The 18,369-nt window shown below is 50.7% G+C and overlaps 1 protein-coding gene across 2 annotated transcripts in view; it reads left to right on the top strand.

The window, feature by feature from the left end:
• Window positions 1-8,855: 8,855 nt before the first annotated feature.
• L1CAM (L1 cell adhesion molecule) overlaps window positions 8,856-18,369 on the top strand; it is a 47,692-nt gene continuing 38,178 nt past the window's right edge. For both annotated transcript variants that reach the window (XM_072627080.1, XM_072627078.1), the window contains exon 1: window positions 8,856-8,953. The gene's annotated coding sequence lies outside the window, so the exon portion shown is untranslated. The remainder of the gene's footprint in view (window positions 8,954-18,369) is intronic.

Genomic DNA, 18,369 nt, shown 5'->3' with positions numbered 1-18,369 from the left:
GGGATTCAGATCCCATTCCCTTCAGAAGGGATTGGGAGGCCTAAGACCTTGGGCAAGTCATTTGATGCCTGTGTATCTCAATTTCCTGCTCTGTACAATGGAGTCCCCACCCCTCCCTACTTCACAGGCATGTTTTGAGAATAAATAGGATCACGGGTCATGTGTGAAAAAAATGTATCCCTTGGTTTCAGTCTAGGTTTAGAATAAAGGTAATCTACATGAAGTCTTTCTGGATGCTCCAGCCCCAACTCAAATCGGTTTCTATCTATTCTGTATATGCCCATGTAGTGGCTATGAAGGTGGGAGAGGAGAGGAGGGGAGTTGGTTCTTGATCCAGTTCTAGGCCTTGGATATAATCGAAACAAATGAGAGGCAGATAAGGAAGAGTTAACAAGCATTTAAATGTCAGTTACATGTCAGGCACCGTGCTAAGTGTTAGGGGTAAAAAGAAAGGCAAAAACAGTCCCTTGTCCTCAAGGAGCTTACGTAGAAGATAACCTGGAAATGAGTGTGTACAACCCAAAACTTGATAGGATACATTGGAGTTTATCTCTGAGGGAAGCCACTAAGATTGAGGAGGACTGATAAAGGCTTCCAGTTGAATTGAAGGAAACCTGGGAAGCCAGAAGGCAGAGATAAGGAGAGAGATACAGAGAGATACAGAGAGAGAGAGAGAGAGAGAGAGAGAGAGAGAGAGAGAAATGAAGACAGAGAGACAGAGAAGGGCACACACACACACACACACACACACACACACACACACACACACACACGAAGGAACAGCAAGGCCAGTGTCACTGGATGGCTTTGATCAATTGGGCAGCTGAGTGGAGGATAGGCAGGAAACAGAGCTAAGTGGCTTGCCCAGAAGAAATATTGTTGGGGGTGGGGGGTGGGGAGGGTGGGGAGGGAGCAGTGTAAGGATTCTTTTTGAAGAGAAAGGGCAGGGAGGCCCTGAAATATAGTAGGCATGAGTTGTCTTGGCCACATTAATTCCCTCCATGAGTGTCTCTGCACATTTCACTCGTTTGTGTCCCTCCTTCCGGTAAGGCTGTGTATATTTGTGGGAAAGTGTGCCCTGGTTTTATGAGGGGGAAGATTCTCTAGCATCATTTCTTACTAGGCCATTTTTGTAAATATTGCTTTGAGTTGTTTGTGTCTACTGACTGATTGTTAAGACAAAGCTCACCAATAATGGGCTTATGAGCTATAGTTTTAAGAGTTAGGACCCATAAAATGCCATTTGAATCTACAGAAGAAGTATGTGCCTGGTACATAGTACCATAGTACATGGTAGGCACTTTATAAATTCTAGTTGACCGAATCTTATTTCAGGCCTTTACTAGCCACGTGATCCTGGGCAAATCCCTCATCTCATTGAGGGGCCCTGTAGCACTCTGTACATCTGTAGTCAGATGTCTGCATCTGGAGGACCTGGCCATCCCCAGATAAGCTCTCTTCTCTTTGGTGTGTGCACTGGAGAATATTCTAAATTTCATTTTGTTTTGTATTAGTGATTTGAAACAATCTTTTATATGTGTCTTACACCACTTCTTTTTCTCCATTCATCGTAGGTAATATTCAATAGCTTACTACTGAACATGGCATATACGTCCCTCTATTTCATTCTTGCTATCCTGCAACTGCATGGCACAGACTGGACAATAAACATTTTTCATCTATTTGGTTTTGATCCCATGGAGATTGTGAAATTCCATGATTTATAGCATCACCAGGGGAATAAATATTGATATTCAAAAGATGGCTTTTTTGTGTGTCAAGTTGCAGCTTGGGAGCTTGGAAAGGAGTTCTCAAGGGTAAACTAGCCCATTTTTCCTCCTCCAGCTCACAGTCCAGATGATCATATTCCAAGACCTCTGATCCTTTAATATAGAAGCTGCTAAATTTTGTGTTGTCCTGATTGGGGCTCTATAATATTTAAATTGTTGCTTTATGACTTCTTGAAATATTTCCCCCCTGACTCAAGCTCTTCTTTCAATTTCTATTTTGTTTTCTGGTTCTAGGACATCAGAGTCATTTTCTTTGATAATTTTTTGAAAGATGATGTCTAGGCTTATTTTTTGATCATGGCTTTCAGGTAGTCCAATAGTTCTTAAATTATCATTATCTCTCCTGGATCTATTTTCTAGGTTAGCTGTTTTTCCAATGAGATATTTCACATTTTCTTCTATTTTTCATTCTTTTGATTTTGTTTTATTATTTCTTGATGTCTTATGATATCATTGGTTTCCACTTGCCCAGTTCTAATTTTTAAGGAATTATTTTCTTCAATGAGCTTTTATACCTCCTTTTCCATTTGGCCAATTCTGGGTTTTAAGGCATGATTTTCTTCAGTTTGTGTGTGTGTGTGTGTGTGTGTGTGTGTGTGTGTGTGTGTGTGTGTGCCTTCTTTATCAAGGTATTGACTCTCTTTTCATGATTTTCTTGCATCACTCTCATTTCTCTTCCTAATTTTTCCTCTATCTCTTATTTGATTTTTAAACTCCTTTTTGAACCCTTCCAGGAATTCTTTCTTTGGACCTATGACCAGTTCACATTTTTTTTTTAAGCTTTCCATGTAACTTTTTTTTGACAGTATTGTCTTCTTCTGAGTTTGATCTTCCTTGTCAACATCATACCTTTTTATGATCAAGTTCTTTTTTGTTGTTGTTGTTTGGTCATTTTATTAGCCTATTACTTGACTCTTAACTTTATATTAAAGTTGGGCTCTGCTCCCAGGGTGGAGGGGATATGGTTCCAAGCTTCAGGCTTTTCTTGCTGCTGTTCTCAGAGCTAGTTCTGGGGGTCTGTAAGTTTTCAGTTTTTCCAAGGTGATACTCTAAGGAGAGGTGTGTTTACTGCTCTCATGGCCTGGGCTCTGGCTTGTGAGTGATCATAAGCAGTCTTCTTCACCCCTGGTGATCAGGTCTGCTGCACCCCTGCAGCCTCAAGCTTTAGTAAGCTAGTGCTCCTCCTTACCCTGGGACTGTGACCCAGGACCACTTATGGGCAATGCAACAGAGTTCTGTACCCAGTGCCAGTAAAGGGCCCCCTGTAACCTCCTTCTGACCAGTTGTCTGACCCGTTACTCTCTATGGGTTGAGAGCTCTTGAAGATGCTGCAGAACTGTCTTCAGGGCAGTGAGATCAGTGAGATCCTTTCTTGTCAACTTCCCAAGTTGACCTGGGCTGGAAAATTATTTTACCCTGACCTTTTGTTGGTCAAGGATTGGTTGGAATTTGATTTGAGATGTTGTTTTGAAATTGTTTGGAGGGGAATTTGGGAACGTTCAGATGAGTCTCTCCCTTTGCTTCACCATCTTGGCTCCTCCTTCACCAGTTCACAGTCAACTACAGAGTCTATATGAAATCTGTGTACTAATGGCCGAACTTCATGGGCTACCCATCCAACTGAACATGCTAGACAATGATCATTTTTCATCCATTTGGTTTTTTCCATGTGCACGTGTTAGACTGATTCATTTTGAGTGGCTAGGTATCTTATCAAAGGGTCCTATAGCCAGGAGCATCTGTAACTAGGAGCATCTGGAGGACCTTGCCATCCCCAGGAAAGTCCTCTTCTCTTTGGACTCTGCAGTGGACACCCTCCATGATAGCAGTGGCACGTTGAGTCTGTCTGTTTATACTTAGATGGATACTGATAATCAAAGGACTGTCAAACAAAATTATCTCGTGTCACCTTCACACACCCTAAGAGAGACAGTGGTTGAAGGAGAGCCCTTATCAACTCAAATGCTCTTTGGCAATCAAAGAATAAACATAGATTTGGAAAGGCTCATTCAACCTCACTCTGTCATTTTGTAGGTGAGGGAACTGAAGCCCAGAAAGACCAAGCTAAGAGGAAGCAGAGCTGGTATACTAGTATACTGGGTAATATACTGGGAATACTGTATACTGGAAAAATCCCATCCCATTTCTTTCACTAGCCAGCCCAGTTTTTGTCCCCTCTGAAAATGGCTCCTAGTGGCATTCCCTTTATCTTCCTGCATTATCTATGATGTTGCCCTTAGGGGGTGAGGAGGACTGAGCAGAGCAGATAAGATTCTTCACTTTCTCCTACTCCCATCTTCTGTAGAAGGCAATCAGGTGACAACGTCCAGAGACACAGAGAAGGCCACTGGGGGTTACAGAACCATAGATCATTAGTCCTGAGAAGTCATGAAATTAGGATTCTATACTTAGAGCTGGAAGGGACTTGAGTCCAAGGCCCACATTTTACAAATGAGGGAACTGAGGCCCAGAGAAGGAAAGGGACTTGTTCAAGGCAATATAGGTAGTAAGTAGTGCTGCTGGGATTTCAACACAGGTTTTCTGTTTCTGAAGTCATTGTTCTTTACTTTTAAATGTGGGCATTAAGTAGTACATACAGCGATGTATGTATGCCTGAGATGATGTTGCCAGTAAGAGGCAAAGTTGGAACTCAAGTTCAAACTCAGGTTTCCTGGTTCCCAGCATCCTCAGAAAATGAGAGGGGGGGAGGGGGGGAGGGGGGGAGGGAAGGTTACAGTGTGTGAAGTATGAAGGAATGCCCATCCGAGGCAGAGCCACCCAATCCCAAATGCAGACCATGTTGATTAGAGCCTAGCCATGGCTCTGAGTGGAATAGACAGGTTCTCTCCTCCCTATTTTGGGGCTTGGTTGTGTGGAGAGGACATAGGAGAAGTGAGATCATCATAGGACCACCAAAGCCCTGAGCTGAATGGGATCTCCAAGGTCATTTAGTCCCATTCCAACCGGAGCAGCACTACCCCCCTTTACACCCTCTTCCAGTGAAGGCCTCCAGTGAGGTGAAGTCACTAATTCCCAAGGTGGTCCTCCCTTCCCACTTTGGAGCATCTCCTGCTTGAAGGCAAAGGGATGGATGAGAAGACCTCTGGAAGCGGTCTTGCAGTGAGGACCCTTTCCCCATCCATGTGCTCAGGAGAATCTCCTGTCCCCTGGGAGTCAGGCAAGATAGAGACAATTTCCCCCACGTGGAAGCTATGGAAAGTGAGGCACAACAGTTTCAGGGTTTGTACAAATATTGTAGGAAAAGCTATGGTGAGAGTAGAGTTGTAGATATTCCCATCCCTGTTCCGCCATTCATTTTTTGTATTATCTTGGGCAAAGCCCTTCCCCTCTTGGGGCCTCAGTTTCCTCTGCTGTAAAATGGGGGAGCTGAGTTGTATGATCTCTAAGGTCTCCTCTAGTGGGCATAGTGAGGAAGTCCAAGTGGGGAAAGGACTTGTCCAAGTTCACCCAGTGAATAAGTCAAGTGAGTGAGCAGCTCTTAAACATCTGGTCTCTTGCCTTCTAGGACAGATCTTTTTCTAAGGCAAAGGTTAAGGGGGAAGGGTGAAAGTAAAGGTCAACGGCTGTGGGGGGTGGGGTGGGAATGTTTCCTTGCTGCTCCATGGCCCATTCCCCCACCCCACCCCCTCCTCACACCTCCCCTCCGGCTACTTCCCCCTCTGGGCCAGTGACCTGTCCAGCAGGGTGATTGAACTGCAGGGAAGCTTTGGGGGGGAGGGTAGTAGGAACAGAATGGAGCCAGTTGGAGGGTTGGGGCTTAGTGAGGGAATATTTTCCATGCGTTCTGGAGCTACTGAACTGTGGTTGGCTTTCTGCCACAGGCCCTGATCCGACTCAGATAGGAGTAGAGGAGCCACTGTGGCTGGGAGTGGGAAATTATTAGCCCTCCTGGAGCACACAGGAGGACAATGTTGCCTTAGGCTTGGTGGGGGCCACCCCTATAATCTGAATTTCCCTCTCAGCTGGACCCCAGCTTGTTTCCCAGAACCCTCAGGGATCTCTGCTTGGCTAATACCCAGAGATTAAGTGACTTTTCTTCCCAGGAAACGGGTCCTTTTAAGATCTGAGTGGCATTCTAACTTGGCCTTGAATGCCATTTGAATTAGTCAATTTTTGATGGTGGAAACTTAGACAATATGGCATCTGGGGGCATGCATGAAAATGGCCCTGACCTGAATATCACTTGACCTAGCTTCTGTCCCTAGCTGTGCTATTAACTTGCTGTGTGACTTTGAGCAAGTCCCTTTGCCTCTCTGGACCCCAACTTGCTCATTTCTCCAATGAGAGGCTTGGCCTCTGAGTCCCCTTCCAGTGCTCCCAATGATGGGAGAGCATGTGTGCTTCTATGGACTATGTACTGTTCGACTGGGGCTAACTCCAAGTCAGTTCAATCCAAGTATGAGGAGACAAAATCCTGGGGATTGGGCTGCAGGGGGCGACGGAGGGGCTGGACAGTGGCGGGGTAGTTAGGGTTATAGCCTTTTGAGATAGCAATAGCTCTCAGCCTGGTGGGATCAGCAGGACTGAGTCCATCCTTCCTGTTGCTTCTTGGAGGGGTGTTTGGTAATTCTGGCAATTGATTGGGGTGGGGGGAAGATGTGGTGGGGTGTGACCTACTAGTTCCTAGGAAAACACAAGCCCATCTCCTGCTCAGTCCCTGCACAACAGTGTCCTCAGGACTTTGGAACAGGTGGTGGGACCTGTTGGGTGTCTGTGTGTGTGTGGCCTTGGCTGTTTTAGGTCCCCCCACCTTTTTCTGGTAAGCATAAGCAGAGGTCAGAGGTGGGATTTGTGCAACGGGGTGGCTGTAGGGATTGAAAGGAAAGAGAATGGGGCCTGTGGCCCCTAGGCCTGACTCAAGGTATCAATTTCACTTCATTTCCCCCACCCACTCCAACTGTTAGAGAGGAAAGAGAGAGAGGAGACTGGTCTTGAGCCAGAGGCATTCACGACCTCTAGGGCCAGGGGTCCCCTGGTAGACTGAGGGCTGGTCTGAGGCCTCACCCTGGCGCCACTGAGCACCAGGCATGCCCATCAAAATGCCTCCTGCCTCCAATCTTCTCATCTTTCCCCCAGGCCTTCCTACCCCACCGTCAGATGAGGGTTGGCTGATCTGGAAGATTAGGTGGGTAGGATCTGCTGGGAGAGAGCAAACCTCAGCATTTGGTGCCAGGAGGGATGGGGCCCTTCTGGGGCCTCTGACCCATTCACCTCTTCCTAAGCCCCACTTCTCCTGTTCCCCCCTCATGTTCTCCTTGCAGCAAATAAAAGGTTAAATTCCCCTCTCTCCCAGTGGAGGGGTAGGCAGGTCTGTTTGGGGGACCCCTTCTTAGTTTGAGGGGGAGACATGGTTCTCCACCTTGGGAATCCCCTGCTCTGAGGGGGAGCCCCAGTCTGAGGGGGAAACAGTCCCACCATTGGGGAGCCCCCAATTTGAGAGGGAGACATGGACCCTGACCTCAGGGAGCCCCTAATCTGAGGGGAGACATAGCCCTACTCTCAGGGACCCCTTATTATGAAGGGGATGCCCAGTTAGGAGGAAACAGCCCCATATTTAAGGAGTCCCTAGTCTGATGGGAGGACATGACTCCAAACTCAGGAATCTTCCACTTTCAGTTTGTTAGCCCCCCTAGGTGACCCCCATTCTGAAGGGAAAGATTATAGAGATGAAGATCTCTATAATCCTTAAAGAGGCCAGGAATGGGAGATGGGGTATGCCCCAGGCTCCCCCACTCTCAGCACCCTCTCCAACTTTCCTAGAGTCCCTGCCAGATCTTATCTTGGAACTGTTGTGAAGGGCCCCAGGATGACTCCTAGGTTGTGAGTCTTAAGGGAGCAGCCCCTCAAACAGCCTGGGTAGCAGGGAGGGGGGAGGGAGCATAGGCAAGTTCTCCCCTCCCCCAGCCCACAGAGAACAATTTCCTGTCCCTATGCTGCAGCCTGCTGGTGATCTGAGTAATTGCAGCCTTGGTGGGGCCAATATGGGGTGGGGAGAGAGACTTCCTGGGGGCCTTGTCTGAGGACTCTGGGAATGTGCTTCTCCCTTTCCCGTGGTCCTACCTTCCCTGCATGCTCCAGGGGGAGAGGCAGGTGATCCCTTCTCCTTCTTAATTCCCTCATCCTTCTCCCCCCAGTAACCAATCAGCACCTGGGCTGTCCACTGGAGATGTAATGCCTTCGGTGTGTTCAAAGCAGAGGATGCCAAGGCCCTCTAGGTCTCTAGCACCTTTAGGGTGCTAGGATCCCCTCCCCGCCCCCCCCCCCAAGAGAAGAAAGGAGGAAAAAGCAGGGGAATCCCACCCTCCTTGATCTCACCCTTCGCCCTCCAGGTGGTTGACTCCCTTTTTGCTATCAGAGTATTGGCATGGACTGGAGGTGTGGTGTGAATGGAGACTTTGGGAGTCTCCTGGGGACTGTTTGCCTGGGGACAGTTCTTAAGAGGGTTGGGAGTTAGGGAGATGAAAGCAGAGAAAATTATTAGAAGGATAGGGGAAGTGCAGGGTCCGGCCACAGAGGAAGCGGAGAGCTAGGGGAAACTATTCTCGGGATTTCCAGAGGGGACTCCCTTGGAAGTAAAGGGAGAGCCTTGGATTTAGGGGCAGTAGCTTTTCTCCTTCCTACCATGGCTTGGGTCTAGTAAGTACGAGGAGTTGGGGCATCCCTCCCCTCCCCTGGGGACATCCAGGCTAATTGCCCCTCTCCTGTCCACCTCAGAGCTGCCCCTTTCTTTCTCCTCCCTCCACAATATATAGCCATTTTAACACCACCTGGCACAGGGTGGTTGTGGGGGCTTCTAGCTCCATAGGTATCTTCTGGGCTGCTAGAGGTGGGGGGGAGGGGAAGAGGGGAGGCAGGCTGCAGCTGTGCCCCAGAGGTGGCTCAGGATGGCTGAGATGCTCCAGAGCTATGAGGAGGGGGCGGAGGGAAGCGGAGAGGGGGGAGGGACTAAGCAGGAGCTGGGGTGGTGGCTGGGGAGGGAGGAGGAGAGATGAGGAGCAAGCAGACTGTGGATGTGGGTGTGAGGTAATCTTACTCCCTCCCCCCCACCCCTTCCAATCTCTCTTCCTGCCACTGGCGCTGGTTGCTGCAGACGGTACTTGGGAGCTGCTGAGGCTGGGTGAAAGCAGGGCGGGCACCCGGAGGTAAGGCGTGGCGCCTGGGCATTGCCCAGCTCAGGGCATCCCCGGCTCTCTTCCCTCCAGCCAAGCGCTGCGACATCCCCATCTCCACACACGCAGCTGGGCTAGATGCCTGCAGATCCCAGAAGGCTGGGCATGGATAGGAGCCCTGGCATGGAGGAGCCCAGAAAGAGGGGAGGGGACATGAGCTGAGGTGGGAGAAAAGGACCTGTACCCTGAAGGCCTGGCATCAGCTGGAAGGGGAACCTTGCTGGGCCCTGGGAGCAGGTGGAGCCCAACCAGCTGGGGATGGAGCACTGATGGGACGGCAGGGGTGGGGGGGGCGGAAATTGGGGATGGAGCAGGGACGAGAGTGGGGGGAGATTGGGGATGGAGCAATGACAGGAGGGAAGATTGGGATGGAGTGGGAAGGGGGGGGAGCCAGGGGACTGGGCTGGGCAGGAGAAAGCCAGGGTTGCCCTTAGCTCATCCCTGAACCTGTATCTCTGTGTGTTCCCTCATGTTTGGGTCTGTTCATGCCTGTGTTTCTGTGAATCTGGTGGTAGGTGTGTGTGTGTGGGGGCAGGTATCCATGTCTCAGTTCTGTGTGAGTCATGTGGTTGGTGTGTATGTGTATATGTGTGTGTGGGCAGGTGTCAATGTCTCAGTTCTGTGTGCGCTGTTTATTTGTACATGTGTACATTTGGGTGTTGTCTATACATGTGTGGGTGAAGCGTGTGTTTAAGCCTATGAGTGTTGCCTGCCTGTGTGAGTTGTCAGTGTGTGTGTGTGTGTGTGTGTGTGTGTGTGCTTGTGTGTATCTATATGTGTGTGGAATCCCCTCAGTCCATCACTGAGTGGTCAAGACGTATCTTGGCGTGTGTGTGTGTGTGTGTGTGTGTGTGTGTGTGTGTGTATGCAGGGTGTGGCCCCTGGGTGTGGCTTGCTTCATCCTGGGAGGAACACCCCGACTGATTGGTCCTTTTCCCTGTCCCTCTAACCCCCAGCAGGGGTCTCCCCCCATCCCTTACTGCCTTAAGGGAGGATTCTGGCTAGGGGCCACCTCCGGCAGGTGAGAGGCCTTTCCGATTGTGTTGGAAAGAGTGTGGGAAGGTCTGGGGACACTACCCAATCCCTAATCCTCCCAGGGCCCCTCCCATTTTACTCCTCTAGCATCTAGGCCACAGAATGGAGAAGGGGCAGAGATGCTTTAGGGATGGGTTGAAAGGGAGGGGTAAGGGCAAGGGGAGGGGCACAGAGAGGATCATGTGTGTGAGGCAGAAGGCAAATTTTTTCTTCCCATCCCCCAAGGATGATTTCTTCTTTGGTTTGTCAGGAGGTCTGGTCATCAGGGTGGAGGGGCTTCCTGTCTTGTGTCTATCAGCCAGTGTGCCAGCCTCCCCCCACCCCTCCTCCCATTCCTCCTCCTCTGCCTCCCCCCTTCCCCTCCTTCCATCCCTCCTCCTCCTCCACTGCTGCTTCTTCAGCCACTGGGTGTGTCTGTTTCTCCATATCTGTCTCTCATCCCTCCCCTCCTGTGCAGCTCCATCTCTCTCTCCATAACCCCTTCAGTCTCGCTCTTTGCCCCCTCCACCTGCTTCCCTCAGTTCCTCTTTCTAGCTCCATCTTTCTCTCCTCCCCCTCCCTCTCACTGGGCTTTTCTTTCTATCTCTGGCCCCCAAGCCCCTCTCTAATTCTGTCTTGTGTGCCCACCCCCACCTCTTGCCCAACAGGTTTAATTAACATCAGGGACGTCAAGTGGCCTGAGAAACTGGGGGGATGTCGGGAAGTCATCAAGGCGTCTGACCAAATTTTGGCCTTCAGCTACTGGGATTAAGGATGTCCACTCTTCTCATGGGGAGGCAGCATCAAACTGCCCCCACTCCCCACCTCAGAGGCCTCCTGAAAACACAGAGGAAAGAGGTTGCTTTGTGTGCCCTGGTGGAGGTGGACAATGGTGGTTATAGGGACCGCTCCCCCCCTCCTTCCAAGGCCCTCCCTGCTGCTTCCTTCTCCAAGAAGCCTCCGTTAGCCCCTCACACCATGCCCACCCCAGCTCCCAAATCCCCAACGCTTTCTTCTTCATGTAGGCCTCTCTACATACTAATCACTATAGGTGCCTTTGGGTAAGGCCTGGCTCCCTAGCCCTGGGAGATTCCAGACTCCTCTTTCCCCGCTCTCCAAGCCCCCCAGCCCCCAGTAGCGCATAGCCCAAGGGTTTGCACATAATAAATACCAGGAAATGGTTGCCACTTGTTTCTCCAGCCTGGTCCCCAAAGCTGTAGGCACTGTCCACTATACAAGTTCCAGGGATCACAGGGCAGGGCCTCAGGAATCCCCCTGGTCTGGTCTGTACCTTGGAAGGAAGCCCTTCAGCTGACATCCCAAGTGGTCCTCCAGTGATGGGAAGCTCACTACCTCCCAGTGGGGTCCATTGCATTTTTGAGGGGGTACTAGAAGGTTTGGTTAAGAGGTATTTCCTGAGGAAATACCTCTGTATTCTCCCTTTCTGAAATGCCCCACATTGTTCCCAGGTCTGTCCTTTGGGACCTGGCAAGACTAGCCCCAGTCTTTCCTGAGGTCCTTCATATAACTCAGCCAGCACGTCCTTTTGCGTCTTCTCCAGGCTAACCCTCCCATCTCTTCAACTGCACCTTCCTTGGATCTCATGGGCTCCAGTCTCCTCCCCACCCATCTCCTGCTTATCAATGTCCCCTCTGAACTGAGGTCCCCAGGACTGAACCCAGTCTTTCAGAGGGTCTGACTAGGGCTGAAGGCATTGAAACCATCCCCTCCCTTGGCAGAGAACAGTAACATTTGGACAGTGCTTCTGCCCAAACATGGGCGCTTTTAGTGGTGGGATTTCAGGCAGCATGGTAGACAGAGGCATAGTGGACACCACACTGTTTCAGCCACTTATTGGCTGCTTGATTCTGGGAAAGCCTTTTCCCTTCCCTGGCCTTCAGTTTCCTCAGCTGTCAAATGGGGAATGAATGCCCAGGTCAGATGGGATGGCCCTGAGGAGGGCTTTCTTAAAGAGGCTAGTAGCTGTACAGTGGATGAGGATGAGGATGGGAGGCCTATGTTGATCAGACTGATCGAAAGTGTGTGGACAGCCCCCAAGGGGCCAGGCTTCACATTCAAGCATCTTTTGAATGTAAGTAATAGGGAAACCAGCTCCTCTGGCTTTAAAAGCCCAGAGGACAGACTGAGGATGCTGGTGGTGGTTTCTGATTCTGGGAGGTCTAAAAAACCAGAGCCCCCAAGGTCCTTAAGCCTTGAGATCTGAGTGGAGTGACTGGGGGAAGGGAATGTTATGGCTGCCTCCAGTGTAGACCTGTCCTCAATAACTGGGGGAAACAGGCTTAGGGCCTGGGGTCTGCTCATCAGCTCTTGGTTCATTTATAGGAGCCTGGCATGTGGTTAGGGGTGTGTGTGTGTTGTGTGAGTATGTGTGTGTGTGTGTGTGTGTGTGTGTGTGTTTGCATGTGCGTGCATGCACATGTCTACACAAATCAACTTGCCTGTCTGGAGGTGGGAGGGACATTGGGGTTGGGCAGTTTCAGGAAATGGTAAGCGTTCCCATACAGATTTTGACTCCCATCCAGCTACAAGCTCTTCTCTGAATCTTCTCTTCTGAGAATGGCTGTTACGTGATCCTCCTTCTCAGGACCCATCCTCCCAGGGACTCCTCAAGCACAATGAATTTCAGAGGCCTTGGAGCCTGCATCTCATCCTTTGACTACCTCATCGAATCCTTTGGGGAGCAGACGTGGGAAAGTAACTTAGCCTTCCGGATGGGAGGGAGGGGGAAGCCTTCCACTGACATTACCAAGACCAATGCCACCTTGAAAGGCTGCTGGCAGAATCATGGGCCCACTGCCCTCCTACTTTCTCCCCCCTGGGGCCAAAGCTTCCAAAGAAGGGATTTAGAGAGCTAGAGCTAGGTGCCAGAGAAGCACCATGGGAGATGGAGGCAAGGGCCAAGTCGATCTGCCATCTGCCACTGTCAGACTATCAGACACCTCTCTCTCTCTCCCCTTTTCCTTCTCACTTCCTACTCCTCCTCTGATCCCCTCCTTTCCCTTCTGTCTTTTCCCCTCTCTCTTTCTCCCCTCTCTTCCTCTGTACCAAATGGCTTTCTCCCACTTCCAGAGGCTGCTTCTTTTCCTCATTTCTCTCTCTCACCATCCCTTTTCCCCTTTCTTATTTGTCCCCTGTCTCTCCTACCTCTCTCTTCCCTCCTCTTTCTCCTTATCCCTTTTCTTATCCTCTATCTCTCATCTCTCTCTCTTCCCTTCTCAGTCACTTTTCTCCTCCATTCTGCCTATCCCTATGTCTTTCTTCTTCTTCTTCTCCTCCCTCTCTTTTTCTTTCCTCCCTTTTTAAGGAAGAGTACCATCTGAACTAGAACTCTGGTTAGTAGACTTACACCCTAGATATATCCCACCTTCCTGTCCATCTCCAAAAGAAGGTGTGTGGGGGTGGGGAGACAAGTGACCTTCCCCCTTCCTCTCCTCCTTCTGCTCCCATACATTTGTCTCCCCCTCCCATCGTCCCAACTGTCCCCCAAGTGAGAATCCTGGGACTGCACATCAGTACGGACTGAGATATCAGGAACAGGGGGAGAGCCACTGACTTAACCAATGGTGGGGAGCACATCCTTGGAATGCATTAACTTATGTCCCCTTGTCTCTTAGCCTCGACTCCCTCCTCTAAGTATCTCTCCCATTTTTTGGGGTGGAGTCCTAGACACTGAGGCCTGGGGCAGCCCCAGAAATAGGACAGTATAGGACTGAAAGAGAGGGGAGTTTTTGGATAAGAAAAATTTTCCAGAACCCCCCACCCCCACCTGGGATTATTCCCTTAGTTGGTTTTGAAATAGGTGAAGTTTATTTACTCCCCAGGTCTCCTTCTCCCCTACCTATAACCTATGGGCTCCATACCTGTCTGCCACTCCTTCTTTCCCCAAACTCAGTTTTCATCTCTCCCCTAGGAGCCCAGCTTCTAAGGGGCTTTGGGATCCTTGTTGTAGGAAGGAAGAAACCTCAGGAAGTAGGGGGAGGCTGTCTGGCAGAGACAACAGGCATCCAATTAACTACAGTACTACAAGCTAATGATAATAATTAGCTGTCTCCCACCCAGACAGCAGGCTAGGTTGGCACCCTGCTGCTTGGGGAGGGGGAATCTGGGAGGGGGATTGGGGATGAGGTGGTAGCACCTAGGTAACTCAGCTAAGGGACTGAAAGGAGAAGGCAAGGGGCCCAGTTGTCAGGGCACCTTGATCCTTGGCACGCTCTGATGCCATATGCTCTGTCCTCCACCCAATTGGGGCTGCCAAGGACCCAGGAACTCTTTCTGGCCTAGCCCTGCTGCCCGATCTCCCAGATGGCTTGGCACTAGGGAAAGGGGGAGAGGGGTGCCTCAATCTTGCCATAATGGCAGTTTTCATGGTAGAATCTGGCAGGATATTATAAATTGTGCAAATTTGGTTGTGGATGTGGGGGAGGGAATGCTGCCCTTTTTTTCTGCCTGTGTGTTTATACATTGGTGTATGTGCCTGTGCGTACCTTGGAATGTGTTCTTGTGTGTTTGTGGGAGTCTTTGGGGATCTTGGTGAATCGGTCCTGATGGACCTGAAGACTGAATAGGTGCCAGTGTACCTGCCCATGGCAGTTGGAGACCTCCCGTTCAAGCCTGTGTCTTAGTGCTTACTTGTGGTCTCATCTGAGTAATTGGTGAGCTTTGGCCCCTGGGGTGGGGTGTGGGACTGAGGCGGGAGACTTCTGGGATCTCTCTGATGTTCTGGGGAGTCAGGTTCCCATTCCTGGGCCAGGTCCACCCTGCCTATGATATCTGTGTGAATGGATATATGTACCTGCATGTGAATCATCCATGTATATGTATGTGTGTTCCTACATGTCTTTGTGTGGGACTAGAGGGGAGGGGCAGCTTCCTGAGGGAGTTCAATGCTTAGGGCCAGGCTCATGAGAAGGGCCAGGGCTGGGGATTTCTGCCCCCATTTCATCTCTCCTCCCCTCAGTGTCTTGATGACTCCCCCTTGCTCTGGGTCTCATTATATAGCCTTCCTCCTCCAGTGGAGGCCTGTAGCTTCCGGATATGGGGGATGGGGACAGGGTAGCCTTTGACCTCTCCGGCCCTCTGCTCTCCCCCCTTAGGAATCTGAGACCAGGGTAGACAAGAGGATCCATTGTTGGGGCATCCCCACACTTCCTCTCTCCTTGGGGTGACCTGGGGAGGGGAGGGAGAAAGAGCTTAAGCTGTTTAACCCTTTAGGTGCCAGGAGCCCCTGGGATGCCCAGATGTGTGATGCCCATGTTGTATGTGTATGTGGGTATCCAATACCAAAATATCCCTTAGTAAAGAAGGACCAGGGTCTATCTATCCTCTCAGCACTCCCTCCCACCCACCTGGGCCTCTGCACTATCTCCCTTTGCCCACTTGGCTCTCCCTTATTTCCCTTCCCATCTGTCTGTCAATACCTGTAAATCTGTCTTTCATTAGACACATGCTGGGGTTCTCACCTTGTGGCATTCTCTGTGTCTCTCTGCCCAACTTTGCTTCTCTCTTCTTCCTTCTTGTCTGTCTCCAATGGTCTGTCTTTGTCTTTTTTTACCTTTCTCTATCCATTAACCTTCCTCCCTGGCTCTGTCTTTTCTTTGTCTCTCTGCTTTGGCCAGTCTCTACATTCTGGTGCTGTTATCTCTGCCTGTTCTAATCACCTCTCTCTGTGGCTCTCTCTGTGGGATGTTTGTCTATCTCTCTAGGGTATTCCCAGGCTTGCTCCCTTCTCTGCCTCACCCCCTTTCAGGATCTTGGTTGTACCCCCAAGCTCTGCCTGACCCCTACAATCATGCCTTCTCCCTCTCTGCCCCCCCAGCCTGACCCCCTGGGGGATCTCCCCTCTGTCTTTGTAGATGGGAAGGCAGAGCTTAAGGGGAAGAGAGGAATGGGGTAAGGGAAGATAACTGTACCCATCTTTCAACTCTGCTGGGGTAGAGTCCTGTGTGCCTTAAGGTGGGATTTTTCAAGAGCTTGAGGTCTAAGGCCTATCTCGAAGGTCACTGGCAGGATACACAAGTACCTTGGCAGGGACAGGTATTTTGGGGTCAAAAGGAATGGTTATGGGACCAGGAAAGTGACAGATGGAGAAGAGGGACAGGAATAGCCAGGCTGGGCATCAGGACAGGGGATGGAAGAGGGCGTACACTTGGCATTAGTGTTGAGCAGGAAAGGAAGGGATTTCTTTGGGAGAGTAGAAGGTTAATGTCTGTTTCTGAAATTGGGTGCCTGAGAGGAAAAGGGGAGATTTGATGCAGTGTAATGGAGAAGGGAAGGAGAGAGAGAGAGCCAACTATGACTTCAAATATAGGCATAAGATAAGAACTTGGAGCTAAAAAAACTCCCTTAAATCACAAGGAAAATAGGGAAAGAAATTGGGAAGAGACATGACCCCACCCTGGGGGAGCCCCCGGCCTGTGGGGGAGATGTGGTCCCCACCCTTGGGGAGCCCCCAGTTTTGAGGGGGAGACACAGCCCCACCCTTGGGGAGCCCCCAGTTTGAGGGGGAGACATAGTTCTCCACCTTGGGAAGCCCCCGCTCTGAGGGGGAGCCCCAGTCTGAGGGGGAAACAGTCCCACCATTGGGGAGCCCCCAATTTGAGGGGGAGACATGGACCCTGACCTCAGGGAGCTGCTAGTGTGAGGGGAGACATGTCCCTACTCTCAGGAATCCCTTATTATGAAGGGGATACCCAGTCAAGGGGAGACAGCCCCACATTTGAGGAGTCCCTAGTCTGATAGGAGGACATGGCCCCAAACTCAGGAATCCTTCACTTTCAGTTTGTTAGCCCCCCTAGGTGACCCCCATTCTGAAGGGAAAGATTATAGAGATGAAGATTGAACAATCCCTCCCATCACTGACCTCCCTCCTCCTTTCTTAGGGGTTGTAGTACACATGAACCTAGAAATTTGCCTGGCTTTATATGTATTTGCTTGACATCTCCCTAACAAATCAGTCATTCCTCCCTGGGGGTGGGGCCAGTAGAGGCAGTATTCTTAATTGCCTTGTTTAACCCTCCCTGAGACACTACCCCCCAACTCCTAGTGAGCCTTAAGACTCCCCCCCTCCCTTGCCACTGACACTTCAGCCCAGAATGGGAACAAAGCCTGTTAGCTGTCAAGAGTTGATATACTTCCATAACCCAAAATAATACTAGTCAGGATGTGGGGATTTGGCTCCCTTTTTTCCTGTCCCCCAACTTCCTCATGGCATTAAATATGGTCTCCCCCACCCCATCCCTCTTTGTACCTGTTAAAAGACTTCATGGGGGCCCTAGGCAGGTGTGATAACAGCTCTAGGATCAGAACCCAGGTCTCTCAATCCATGTTCCATCCACCGGGGATGTTGGGGAGGTGTCATCCCCAATGGAGGATGGGGAATCCCCTGGCTTCTAGATGGGTCCTTGCCTCCTAGAGGAAACATGAGTGGTCAGCCTGCCTTTCTATCTCCCTGACAAACCTCAAAGGGTTAACCTATGGGCTTCCTTTCCTCCTCCCCCCAGCCAGGACCACTTTAAGGAGAATGGTCCATTACAGGTGAGCTGCTGTTGTTATGGAGACCACAGCATCAGTACCACTCTCCAGTAGTGAGGGGATGAAGGAGACTGGAGATAGGGGTGACAGGGGAAGAGCTATGCCCCATTATTTACAGATCCCCATTGCACTCGACTCCCTCCCTTCTTCCTTTAATGAGAGAGGCCCAGGAGAGTGGGGAGGGCAGAGGTTTGAAGTCAGATGAGGGTCAGTCTGAGGCAGAGCAGGATGTCTTTGGGGAAATGGGATAATGGGCAGAATGGGCTGAGTGGGAATTGGGCAGGGAAGGTGGGGGGAGAAGAGCTCCAGATGCCTTTAGAGGGAATGAGGTGGGGCCAGGCCAGGTCTGCATGTGCCTGGGGCCGAGGTCATCCCGCGGGCTGACCCCCGCCCACACAGCGCAGCCCCCAGGTTGGGCCCTTTAAGGGTCTCGGGTTCTCCGCCACAGCCCACAGGCCCCCTGATGAGCCATCTCCTTCTTTCGGAATTATTTAAATAACAGGGAAAGTGCTCCTCGCTCCCCTCTCTGCAGAGCTCTGTCGCCATGGAAACTAGCTAGCCGCAGACTCGGGGGGGGGGGGGGGGAGGGGGTCTGTCTTAAAGAGACATGGTACGTAGGTGCCCCCAGCAGACACACGCACCCAGATACTCGTGTACCCAGTGTCACATCCCTCTACATAATGTATCCACAGACATGCACATCCACTTCCCTCCTACACACGCACACTCGCCCCCTCCACGACTAGAGGAATACAAACGGGGGGAGGGAAGCCCACTCGATTCCCTCCCAGCCCCCATAGAAGCCTCCTTCCGTGTGTGTGTGT

The sequence above is a fragment of the Notamacropus eugenii genome, chromosome X (genome assembly GCF_028372415.1).
Source record: "Notamacropus eugenii isolate mMacEug1 chromosome X, mMacEug1.pri_v2, whole genome shotgun sequence".
NCBI classification, from domain to species: Eukaryota; Metazoa; Chordata; class Mammalia; order Diprotodontia; family Macropodidae; genus Notamacropus; species Notamacropus eugenii.
Note: the sequence above shows the minus strand (reverse complement) of the source record. Positions and strands in the feature narration are given on the sequence as shown.